General features: G+C 44.9%; 1 long non-coding RNA gene across 2 annotated transcripts; it reads right to left on the bottom strand.

The window, feature by feature from the left end:
- Positions 1 to 315: 315 nt before the first annotated feature.
- Positions 316 to 6828, bottom strand: LOC135307389 (uncharacterized). 2 transcript variants are annotated; one of them, XR_010368103.1, is made up of 3 exons: positions 6326 to 6828; positions 4022 to 4312; positions 316 to 1435 (listed from the first exon to the last, which is right to left on the bottom strand). It is a non-coding gene; the product is annotated as an uncharacterized LOC135307389 (long non-coding RNA). The 2 variants fall into 2 exon arrangements; XR_010368104.1 differs by having other exon boundaries at positions 4022 to 4309.
- Between the last annotated feature and the right edge of the window lie 4689 nt (positions 6829 to 11517).

The raw sequence follows: 11517 nt of genomic DNA, 5'->3' as shown, positions 1-11517 counted from the left end.
AAGGGCTGGTGCAGATCCACAGACAAAGGGGACGTGTCACCAGTTTAGTGACTTCTGGGTCAGGAGCAGCTCCCAGACAGGGGCCAGGACAGTGGGCTGCCTGCTGTCGTCATGCCAGCAGCCAGTGTGTGGCAAAGACCCTGGGTACCTCTCCTGGGCTTTTTCCATGAGGAATACAGGATGGACACTTAATGGCATCACTAATTCAAATTTTCACTTTTAATTTACACAAACAAACCAAAAAGCCAAAACCAAAAAAAGCCAAAGACTATTTTGCATGACCCTGAGGTAGAAGCAAAGAAAACAAACCCCAACTCTGTATTTGCCCAGGCTGGCATTTCCCCTTCACTTTTCTCTGAGCCAGACCCTTGACTTTTACCTCCATTCTGTTGATTTTGAGGCTGAGTATTTCTGAACTACAACTGTGCAGCTCAGCATCACTTCAGAGCCTAACTTTGCTGTTTTACAGCAGTGAAGCATCCTTAATCGAAGAAAAAGCTCAGGAGAACAGCAGCATGTAATGAATGCAGTCCAATTTCCAACCAGCAATATTCATTTCAAGGCCAGGATCTTTCAGCCTCCCTGCACTGCCACACATTACCTGCCAAACCTTCCCACACTTGTGGACTGGAACAATACCAGAAATGTTGATTAGAGTTAGTCAGTAAATAACATAGGATGAAAACAAATTAGGTAGTAAAAGGACCCTTGAGAAATTAGGAAAAAAAGCTCTGTAGCCTTTCAGCTTATTCATGATTTACCAGAAAGTTGTATAATGTAGCAGGACTAAGAGCCAGCTAAAATACTTCTAAGACTAAAATATCCCAGTTTGAATTATTATGGTTCCTACTGAAAGCCTGGGGAAGTATTTAAAGTAAGTTAAAAAGAAAACTGACACTCTCCCTTCCCCCCACCCCAAACCTTTGATTAAAAAAAAAGGCAACAAAAATGCTAATCTTCTGTGGTTAAGCAGAAAGGCTTAAGAAGTGGCTGACAAACAACATGAATTATTCAGGGACGAGGTTACTGCTATTCCATACACATTGCTCCAGAGTGCCAGCACAAAGCCACACAAGCACAATAATTTCTACGAGTGTTACAGTGATAAAATAGTTTCAAGTAACCTCCTTTAATTGCATCAACATAATATAGCCTTTCTGAGTCTTTAATGCTCAATAAAAGACTCTCGAAAAATGAAGGGCCTGATCCCAGCCAAAATGGAACAAGTTTTATAAATGATGGGACTTCAGGAGGGCAAATATTCCACTGTGTGGAATGGGGATGGTCAGGAGCAGCCCCATTCTTCCATCTGTTATCGTGACTCAGATTTAGGGTTTCCACGTTCATGATCATTACCATCTTTCCTGAGGCCACAAGAAGCCTTGTCCTGTTGCAGACTGCAGTCACACCTCCAGATCTGTACACAGGTACATCTCTGTAGCAAGAAAAGGGGAGGAGGAGCAGGCAGTCAGCTTTTAGAGAGGAATGACAGAGCAAGTGCCCAGACCTCAAAGCACAGGAGGGAACTGTGCAATACACGTTTGGGAGGAGGCATTAACAGCCTCCACAAGCCTACTCTTGGCCCAGCTCCCACCTCAGCAGCTCGGGGTCTTGCTGAGAAGCACTGGAACACCTTTGTCTCCATTGTATCTTACTTTGTGACTCACCTGCAGATCTGCAGACCCTCTGGCCTGCTGCCCCACAGAGCTCATTAAGGAAACAAGCTGAGGTCTGCTTGGGGGAATCAGAATAAGCGATTTATTAATGAGCTATTCCAAAGATGGCTGCACATGACCCAGCATCTCCAAAGCACAAAGCAGGGTCAAATCTGTGAATGTATCTCTGACCAGTCAGAGCCATACTTGCAGTCCTGTTCAGGAGCCCCTCAGCCCAGAAGAAGCCTTTATTGCCAGTCATTAGTGGCAATAAAACTAAAACTGATTAGACTCTCAAGAGGCACAATGTGGTGCTGGTGTCACAAGGAACATCATCTGATGCTGCAACACATCCTGTTGATGAGGAAGGCAATGTGGTTGCAAACAGCAATGCTGTTGACTGCACAGCTGTATGCAATGATTTGTCTTCTGCCAGTGGGTTTTGGAAGAGGATGGGAAGTAGAAAAACAGCCCCAGAGAAGCTCAGTTACAAAAAATGCAAAGGTAAAGCTCCCAGTTAAACATATAGCAGTCAAGTTAGAATTATAGGTGACAATTACTGTAACTTGATTAGGCACAATAGCAAATTCACTTCCCTAAATCACTTTCACAACTCTCCTAGGAGGTCTGAAAGATGTAGTATATGAGGTTCATTTAATTTCTAATGTAGTAATTATCACTACGGAAAAAAAAAAATAGCGGTGACAGACCCAGGAAATAAATTTAGCACTTGAGGTTTTAATAAAATTTTTATGTGCAACCCCGTTGCTTAGAAATTGTTTAATCAATCTTATCTGGTTCACAGACTTTCTGCTGAGCTTTTGCTTCATGTTATTACAAGGCAATATGCTGCAGCACCTTCTCAGCAGCCCAAGCTGCAAAGCCACAGCACTGCTGTATCTAAAGCCAGTGCCAGCTTCTCTTTCAGTTGTGAGCACCCACAGCTTTGTTCATGTGCTACCAGTTGTTTTCAGGTTACAGAGCTGGTTTAAGGGCTGGTAACTCCAGAGCAGGGTCCAGTCCACTCTGCCTGGTGCTGGAAGGGATCTCTGCTCCAGGCAATAAGAGGTATCTAGTGAGCTAAATCAGGTTTTCAAGGTAGCAGTGTGTAGGAGATGCTGTCTGAAGGGGTTTCATGTTCCATGTTCTGATACAGCCCCTTGGAGGAACCCATCCCAGCCTCTCCTGGCCCTTCCAGGCTCATCCCATGGGCACACCTGGACCAGCCCACTGATTTGCTCAGGGGTGGTGAAGACAGATAAAATAAACTAAGCCTGCAATCCAGGATTAGTGGATTTTCTGGGGTTTTCCTGACTCCAGAGGTTTTTCCTTAAAATTTGAATTTTCCCAAGCTCCTGGGCACAGGTAAAGGTCTCCCACCCTGCTACTTGCAGGGTCACTGCCCTGCAGAAATTAAGCTGTAATGGTTTGTTTCTGTTTGCAAACCAGGTCAGTGAGAGTAGCAGAGAAGTTAAAATGCAGTAATTAGTATCTGGGAGGAAAAACCCAGCAGGATTCCTGGGCTATATCAGTATTTCTCTTATTTAGCCTAAAAAAGTCCAGCTCCTCTGTTGAACCAAATGATTTTCACTGCTGAACTGCTTAAAACCGTTTTAAAGTGTGCCAGTGAATTACTTAGCACCACTTTAATTGGTTTTGGTCCCATTCTGAAATCTGAGGAGTGAGCATGGCACTTACTGGAGTTTCTCTATATTTGTCCATCACTAAAAGGGATCCCTCAGTCAGTGGGATTTGGCTCTGTTCTTTCTCTTTGCTGGAACTCCCTGCCCCAATACCCAGAACAGTCACCCAAGGTGGGTATTCTCTTTTCCTATTTGCAGTTAGTACAGGAATAATTTCTGGAGTGGCTAACAGATAAATTGATAGCCTCCAGATCAATTAAAAGAAATGAAATAAATATTTGGCCAACATGATAAACAAAATGCATTCAGGGCCTCATATCCCACTCCTGCAAAGGAGGTTTGTTAGGTGACAGCATCTTAAAAAGACACAGCCTGTGGTCTCCTGGCCCAGCTTTTGGTCCTTGCCACAGTTTCAGTGCTGACCCCTCTGTGGGCCTGGCAGGCAGGAGGGGCACTGCAGGATTGGTGCCAGGGCACAGTGGACAGGAGGCTCTAAAATGATGAAGCCAGAGCCATCCAGCATCTTCCAAAGCCTCGTGAGGCCAAGGGCCAAAGATGCAGGATGGCACAAATCCTCATTTACCCACTGGCAGCTCCTCACCTGGTCAGTTAGCAATCACTTTAACCAGGCACCCTGAAGTTCCCATCACCTTCAAAAATCCTGGTCTTTGCTTCACTTGTCAGTGCAGCATCAAAGCCACAAAGTGATTAATTAAAGCACACCTGAAGATAGGAATTCTCTTTCTTGACTTTCTAAGCTGGCCTCCGTGTGTCATTTTGACACATTAAATAACTACAGCATGTAGATACTCGGTGCAATTTCATTTTGAGAGCCCGTGCAGGAGCTGATTGAGCTGAAGGAAAGCACAGAGGGAAGCTGTCCTCGAAAAAGCTGGGATGCAGAGAAACCTTTGCCAGCATCTTCACCCAGAGCTGGATCCGAAGGCCACTGCTGCCATCTGGTGTCACTGTCACCCATGAGGAGAGCTGGGACATCGCAGGCAGAAGCTGCTGCTGGATAAATGAGAAGTGACTTGATCCCAGACACAGGAAGGACAAAGATTTCCCTGGCAGAGGAGGGCTCTGCACATCCAAGCTGCCTCACATCCCTCTCCATCTCAAAGGACCCGGTTCGTGTGCTTGAAGGTAACAGCAGGAGACACAAGAATGAAAGGAAATTAATTACAAGACTTTTTGCTGACAGGAGACACAACCAGGCAGTGTGAGTTATGGATCAGCAGCTCTGGACATCCTGCTCCATAAAAAAACACCAGGAAATGCTCATGAGAGGGGAAGGTTTGCAAATTACAGAGCAGAGCAAGAACTTCAGGTCTTTGGGAGCTCAGACTGGAGCCATGTGGGGAGGAGGAGGCAGTGTCTCTGCCATGAGTCCAAGGTCTTCAAGCCTTGGCCTTAAGCAGTTTTACATAAGAAGGCAACATTCTCTTAAGGCTAAAATGCATCTCACATTTCCCAGAGGGTGGTGTCCAATTATAAACCCATCTAACAAGGAACTCGTTAGATAGGCTTATGGCTCCAGTGTTTTTCTCAAGTCATGGTGCACATCAGTAAAAACCCCAAGGGGGATGGGTTTCAGAACTCATCTACAGACAAGGACCCCAGAATGGCTCTAGGTTTGGACAGCTGAACAGTAAACATGACCTGGGTTTTGGTTCTCCAATCTCACCAGGCCCGTAGCCACAGACACTTCTCTGTCCTTGCATAGAGAAAAGTAAAGGAATACAGCAGTGGTTTGCTGCCATAAATCCTACAAGGCTGTAAATCCTACAAGGTAGTAAATCCCACAAGGATTTAGATGTGGACTTGGCTTTACACGCTGTGAAGAGCTCCAAAGAAGCTGCAGGAGGGTGATAAATGGGGATTGGGGTGTTGGCCACAGGACAGGAGGAGCTGTGTTCAATTCCCTGCTTTGGCAGAAATCTCCTGTGCTCTTTTAAGCAAATTATGTAGGTTCAGCACCTCAAAGCTTCATGGGAATCAGCCTTTTACACCCCTGAAGACTTAGCCTGAGAGCCACAGCTCTAAAATGCAATTCCCCTGCCCTGAGGTGAAATTCTCCTGCCCTGAGGTGAAATTCCCCAAAGGTGCCCTGGTGCTAAATCTCATAATGGAATTCGAATGCAAAGCTAATAGAGAAAGAGGGATTGTTAGTCAGGAGGCTTTGGGGAAAACTGGAAAGGCAAATAGCCTGGACAGACCTGGTCAAACCATGAAACTTCTTAGAGAAAAGAAGAAAATAATCTCATGGGAGAGTCTGTATGGATAGAAATGTGATTTCTGGGATCATTCCCTGGCTAGTTGCTGCATCCTCCCCAGTCTTGGTGTGGCCAGTTCCCTGCAGCATCTCCCGCTCAGAGCCCAAGGTGCCAGAGCTGGAGCAGGATGGGGCCAGGAGCCCTCACCCTCCACTGTGCTCCCCCAGATCTCAGTGAGCTCCAGGCTCCCCAGCCTCTCTTGGGTACATCAGAGCCAAAAAACCTCAAGAAATACATACAAAATTTTCCAAAACCCTTCCTTTTGCTGCAAATCCTATTCTTCAATCACTGTCCCATTAAAAAAAAAAAAAAAGAAAGAAAAAAAAGAAAAAATATAGTTAAGCATGAAATATAACCAGCAGTAAGGGAATAGTAATTATTTGATCAGCTCCCAGGGTATCAAACAGCAGTAAATTGAGCTTCAGTTTAAAAAGCAGACAATTTTCAGTGTCATACCACGACATTTTTCAAAGCTAATTTAACTATTCCATTAAAAAATGAAAACATATTCAAATTAAAACACCCATAAGATATGAAAAGGGGGGAAAAAGCCTTGTTGGAGAGAGAACATGAAATGCATCAGTAATTTCCCATCAGGCAACAGTTCCCTTAACTGACCATGACAGTCAAAGATGAAATAGAAATTTCTATATCAAACAGGAACACAAAGGAGAGCTGACCTTTGATCAAATGTCTGTTTGTAGTTTTGACAAGAAAATTTGCATTAAAATAATTTATGCTGGACACTTACAGGAGAAGTTAACTCCCAGCATGTAAAGGAAGAGAGAGGTCAAACCATCCTTAAAGAGCTTGTCAGATGAAAGCCACACTCTCCCAGCTGCAGAGCTATGTGAAGTTTCCAGCCATTCAGGCTCTTCTTCTAAAATCCCAGTGCTGTGGGTTTTGTGATGCAATTTTTCAAAGTGCTATTTATGCAGGGGTGGGAAAAGCCTGCTTCAGGCAAACAAAGGCTCTCTCACACAAAGAAAACTCACTTTTAGCATAGCAGCAGAAGGCACACAAAAAAAATCAAAAAACGCCAATTAATTATAATATTTAAGCTATAGGTTTAGCTAATCCTCCTTGTCTTCCAGCAGGAAAAACAAATTTTAAAAAAATATAGAAAGCAAGCTGAGAAGGGAGATGTGGATGTGTTTGGAGCCAGAGCACTGCTTTGCCAGGGAGCTGCAGAGGGGTCAGTGCTGCCCCTTCCTGAAAGGAAATGTGAGTTCCCAGCTTGCAGCTCAGCTCTGCTGCGAGGTGCAGGTGTTGAAATATGCAGCTGAGAAATATCACTTGATTGAGGTATTTTGAGATGGTTACATAAATAAGAGGAATTTGTAGACAGCCATAAGAATAGGGAGATGTTTGGCTTATCTTGTCAGGAAAATTACTGCTGCTGCTTCTTTGAATTCTTGCTACAAGTGCACAATAACTACAACCGTTTTTCATACCGGTTTTTACAGATGGCCCTACATGGTGCAGCTAAGAGATTTACCAGATTCCTTCAGGGAATGATGCCCTTTCAAGTACATGTGATAACCTCTTGGATTTTCTCAATTTTTCCTAATACTTATTTAATATTTCCCATGCTGCCCAGTTTCCTCACAGGCACCATTTTGCAGCCCTCAGTTTTACCCCTAATTTTTCTCCAGTGAGGACTGCAAGACTGAGATGGATTTTTGGATGCTTCCAGGTCTCCTTTGTCCCTATACTGTGATTTATTTCTGCAATAATAACTCACAACATCAGATGCTTTTATTTTGTTAAAGACACCACAGAAGATCTCCTGCATGTCCCCAGAGGGTTGCTTCTGCCTCTTTTGTTGCCTTTTAACTGGAAGTTGTGCCGAGTGGCTGCTTCCCAGCAGGAATATTTTCCCAGGGATGGCGTTGAGGTCGGGAGTTGCCTGGGTCTGGCCAGGAGAGGTCAGTGAACACCCACACACAGAGCCCAGGCTCTGCAAACCTGCCCTGACACTTCTGCATCCCATGGACGTGGGCATTTGGCCAGGCTGCCAGCAGTGGGGGTGAGCAGCTCAGCCCAGGTCTCCCAGAGCCCACGGAGAGAAAGCTCTCAGCATTTTGGGAATGCTTGGGCTGCAGGTGAGATATCTCAAGCTGATGTTTTCCTTGGGTCAGTTATTGATGATATTTTCACCTCCAACAAGGGAGGAGTGAGGAGGACTCCATAGATATCAGAAGGCTAATTAATTACTTTATTATACTATATTTTTCTATACTATATTACACTCTATTACATTACATTTCAACTGAATCTGCCAAACTCTGCTCACAGCTGCACTCATCTCATGACTGTCAGTGCCAACACACACACACACACTTGGCCCTGACAAGGAAACAAATCATCACTTTGGGTAAGCAATCTCCACATTGCACTCTGCTTTTGCACAAACACAGGCACAGCAAATGAGATAAGAATTCTGCTTTCTTTCTCTGATGTTCAGAGAATGTGAATTCCAGAAATATTCTTGGGAAGAATTGTGCCTTGCTTTTCTCTGTGAAGAGAAATGTGACAGTCAGTGTCTCTGCTTCCCTCTCTATCAACCCAGCTGATTGAACTGCAAGAGCCCAAATGTCCAACCAGACAGGGGATGGTGACAGTGGCCTTGTGCCAAGGGAGATGTGGTGACACCAGGGGACTGCCCTCCAGAGAGGTGGGGGAGTGGAAGAGAAACTGAGCTGGAATTTATGGCAACAGCTAAGTAACCAAGCTTTCTCTGCTCATTCTGTTCCTTAGGAGTCACTACTTTAATTCCTGTTCAATTCATTTTATAGATTTTGAGAACTCTCCACGAGCCCAAAACACCTATTTCCTGAGCCTATTATGGTGTGCTGCTTATTTGAAATGTTCACACTCTTGGTGTTTCCCCTCACTGCGGATTGAGATTTAATTAAAGATTTCTTCTATTTCTTAGTAAAAAAGTCCTTCAAAGTTTTAATAAACTTTGGTTTGAATTAATCACTGTCAACACAGGTCCTTCCTTCCATCATGAGGCCCTTTAAAGGACAGGGTTACAGATACCATGTTGACTCTTTAACTTATTTAGGTAATGGATAGCAGATACATGCTGATAGCAGGCACACACTTGTCCTGGGGACTGCCAGGATATTAAATTAGTGTTTCGGAAGTGTCCTGAAATGCTTCTGCTGGGAGCAGGTGCACAGCTCAAATGCCACCATGGCATTTAGGTCAGGAGAGGAGATCTCCTGGTAAAGCTTACAGATAATTTACAGCACCCACAAAGAAGGAGGTTGGGACTCATGACTGAATTAAAGTGAATTAAATCTCAGAGGTGGGATCAGGGCTGTGATCCCCAGGAGCAGCACAAGCAGATTTTCCTTCACCACCCTCTTTCTGCTGCTTGCTTAGTGCTCAAAAGGAAAGACTTCAGCTGAGCAACCTGAGCTGCTTTTCCTGCTGCTGGGAAATCAGAGCATCTCATTTCCAGCAGATATTATCTGACTTCATTTGAGCTAAACCATTTCATGCCAGCAATGAATCTTGTTCTCTGAATCAGAGCTGCCATACAAGAAGGAGATTCTTGCCCTGGTCCACCTGCTTGTTTACCCCAGGGCAGAGATTTTCATTCTGTGGCATCTCCACAGGGACCCCAGGGATGGTGTGAATGGTGCCTGAGGAGAAAAAAAAAAAGAAAAAAAAAAGAAAATAAAAAAGCCCATATTCAGCCAAGAGAGAGCCTTCCAGAAACCCCAGGACCAAATCTGTGATCACTGGAAATCACCTTTTATGAGTGTGGAGGAGTCTCCAGCTGCTCCCTGAGGTCTAAGTATGCACAAGGGTGAAAGAAATCACATGCTGAGGTTCCTAAATTGCTGCAGTGGACTTTTTATCATAGATAATGAGTGAAACTTATGGGTGAGAAATTACCACAGTGCTGGAAGGCAAAGTCCAAGTTTGATGGCTACTGTTTGTCCACAGTAAATGTTTTCCCCCCAAGCTCCTGTCTGTGAGCTGAAAGAAGCCAAGAATGGCTTATGAATTATTACTTGCTGGCCTCTGTGGCACAAGATCTGGATGCTGCAGCAAAGCAAAACCCCCTGGAGCAGAAGGCTGGGAAAGGTGAGGCTGTCCAAGGCTAGGGCAGCTCTCTGCAGAAAACCATACCAAGCCATGGGAGAAGAACAATGTGGTCTGCTTAAAAAAACACAAGGCAAACAAAATAAAAATAAAAAGTAAGCCCACAGGAAAAGCAGCAGCAGTGCACTGAAGAGGCATGCACCCTGTTATGCTCAGGGCATGTGGCCAAGTGCTTGGTCCTAGCAGGTTGGTGGAGTTGGAGCAGCTTTGCCTGCAGTGCTCTGGGGACAGTGAGCAATGTCACAAGCTCCCAGTGTCACCCCCAAGGAGTGGGTGGTGGCTGCTGTGGCCAGCAGTCACCCCTGCTGGAGGTTCCTGCACAGGGCTGAGCACAGCCTGGCTCTGCTAGCAGCAGCTCTCAGCAGCTCTGAGCAGTCTGTTTTGGGGGTGAGCTGATCTGGCTGTCAATATCCAAATATTCCACTCTAGGGAGGTGCTGTCTGCCCTTCCCCTGTGCCCTCTGAGCTCTTTGTGGTTTGATTTGCAGCCCAAAGCCACAGAAGCTGTGAGTGAGGACAGAGGGGTCTGTCCATCTTGTTTCAAGTGCAGCCTTCTGCCCCCATAAAGGCACATCATAAATCCCTGCAGCACTGGGAAGAAGCAAATGAAGGTCACAGGAGGTGGAAGGAGGCTGGTGGCCTTCTGTCCTGCCACCCATCCCTCCTTCACCACCATGACAGGGACAGCACAGCCAGGGCAGTGTCAGAGCTGCTTTCACAGTCCCCCCAGCTCCCTCCAGAGAAGGGATGGTGGGTCAAGGAGCCCTTCCCACTCTGGCACCATTCCTGGAGGCAGGACTGGGGCTCAGCATCCCTTGGCAGGGCTGTGAACCTACTGGTGTGACTTGTCCCCACTTCATCCCCTCTTGTGACCACTGAAAGCATTTTATTTTATTTTATTTTATTTTATTTTATTTTATTTTATTTTATTTTATTTTATTTTATTTTATTTTATTTTATTTTATTTTATTTTATTTTATTTTCCTCCCCTGGATAGTCCTTGGCTGTATCAGCTCTTTTCCTTGCATGTTTAGGAAGGTGGCCAGAGACTATTAAACATAGAAAAGTCTCCAAATAACCTCAATAATTAAATATTTTCAGCACATACCCTCAGAAGCACTGGTTGGGAAAAGCCTCATTAAACCAGGAAACATTCAAGGACACACTTAAGCCCCCACTGACCCTGTGTTCTCCTGCAGAGCAAAGGTGGAAAGCTCTCACCTGGTCCCTGGGTGGTGTCTTCAGCAGGATTTTTGGGCTCTGTTACCTCATTGCTACCAAATCAAACTGAGCTCAAACCACCCTGAGCCTGTCACCCTGCCAGTGTCCTGTTCAGAGCCCGTGACAGGCATTGCACAGGCCAGCTGCAGCAGAGGGAGAGCACCAAAACCCAAAGCAGGTGGATTTGGAAGGAAAACTGACACGTTCTTCATGCTGTGTGTGAAGTGGGTTCACCTGGAGGAGTGCAGAAAGCTCAGCCCCTGCCAGAGGAATAATCTGGTAAAGTTCCTAATGAATATTTCTGCAACACAAAGTCTCTTTGTGGATTTAAATTAATCTAAAGCACATTCATTAATTCATAGCTAGGAATTGAATTATATTTTGTTGCTGACCTCCATGTTGTTTGTCTGTAACTAGATTTCCTCTTAAAGGCAGCAACACTATTTAATCATAATGCCAACCTTTGGATCTACTTCAGCAGCAATTACCCTGAGCTTTGACTTTGATATAATTTATATTTCAGAACACATCATAAATAACTCTTTCTTCTCCTTTCAGTACAGCTGTGTGAATGTGCACAAACCCATGGAAATATGAATCA

The sequence above is a fragment of the Passer domesticus genome, chromosome 9 (genome assembly GCF_036417665.1).
Source record: "Passer domesticus isolate bPasDom1 chromosome 9, bPasDom1.hap1, whole genome shotgun sequence".
NCBI lineage: Eukaryota > Metazoa > Chordata > Aves > Passeriformes > Passeridae > Passer > Passer domesticus.
Note: the sequence above shows the minus strand (reverse complement) of the source record. Positions and strands in the feature narration are given on the sequence as shown.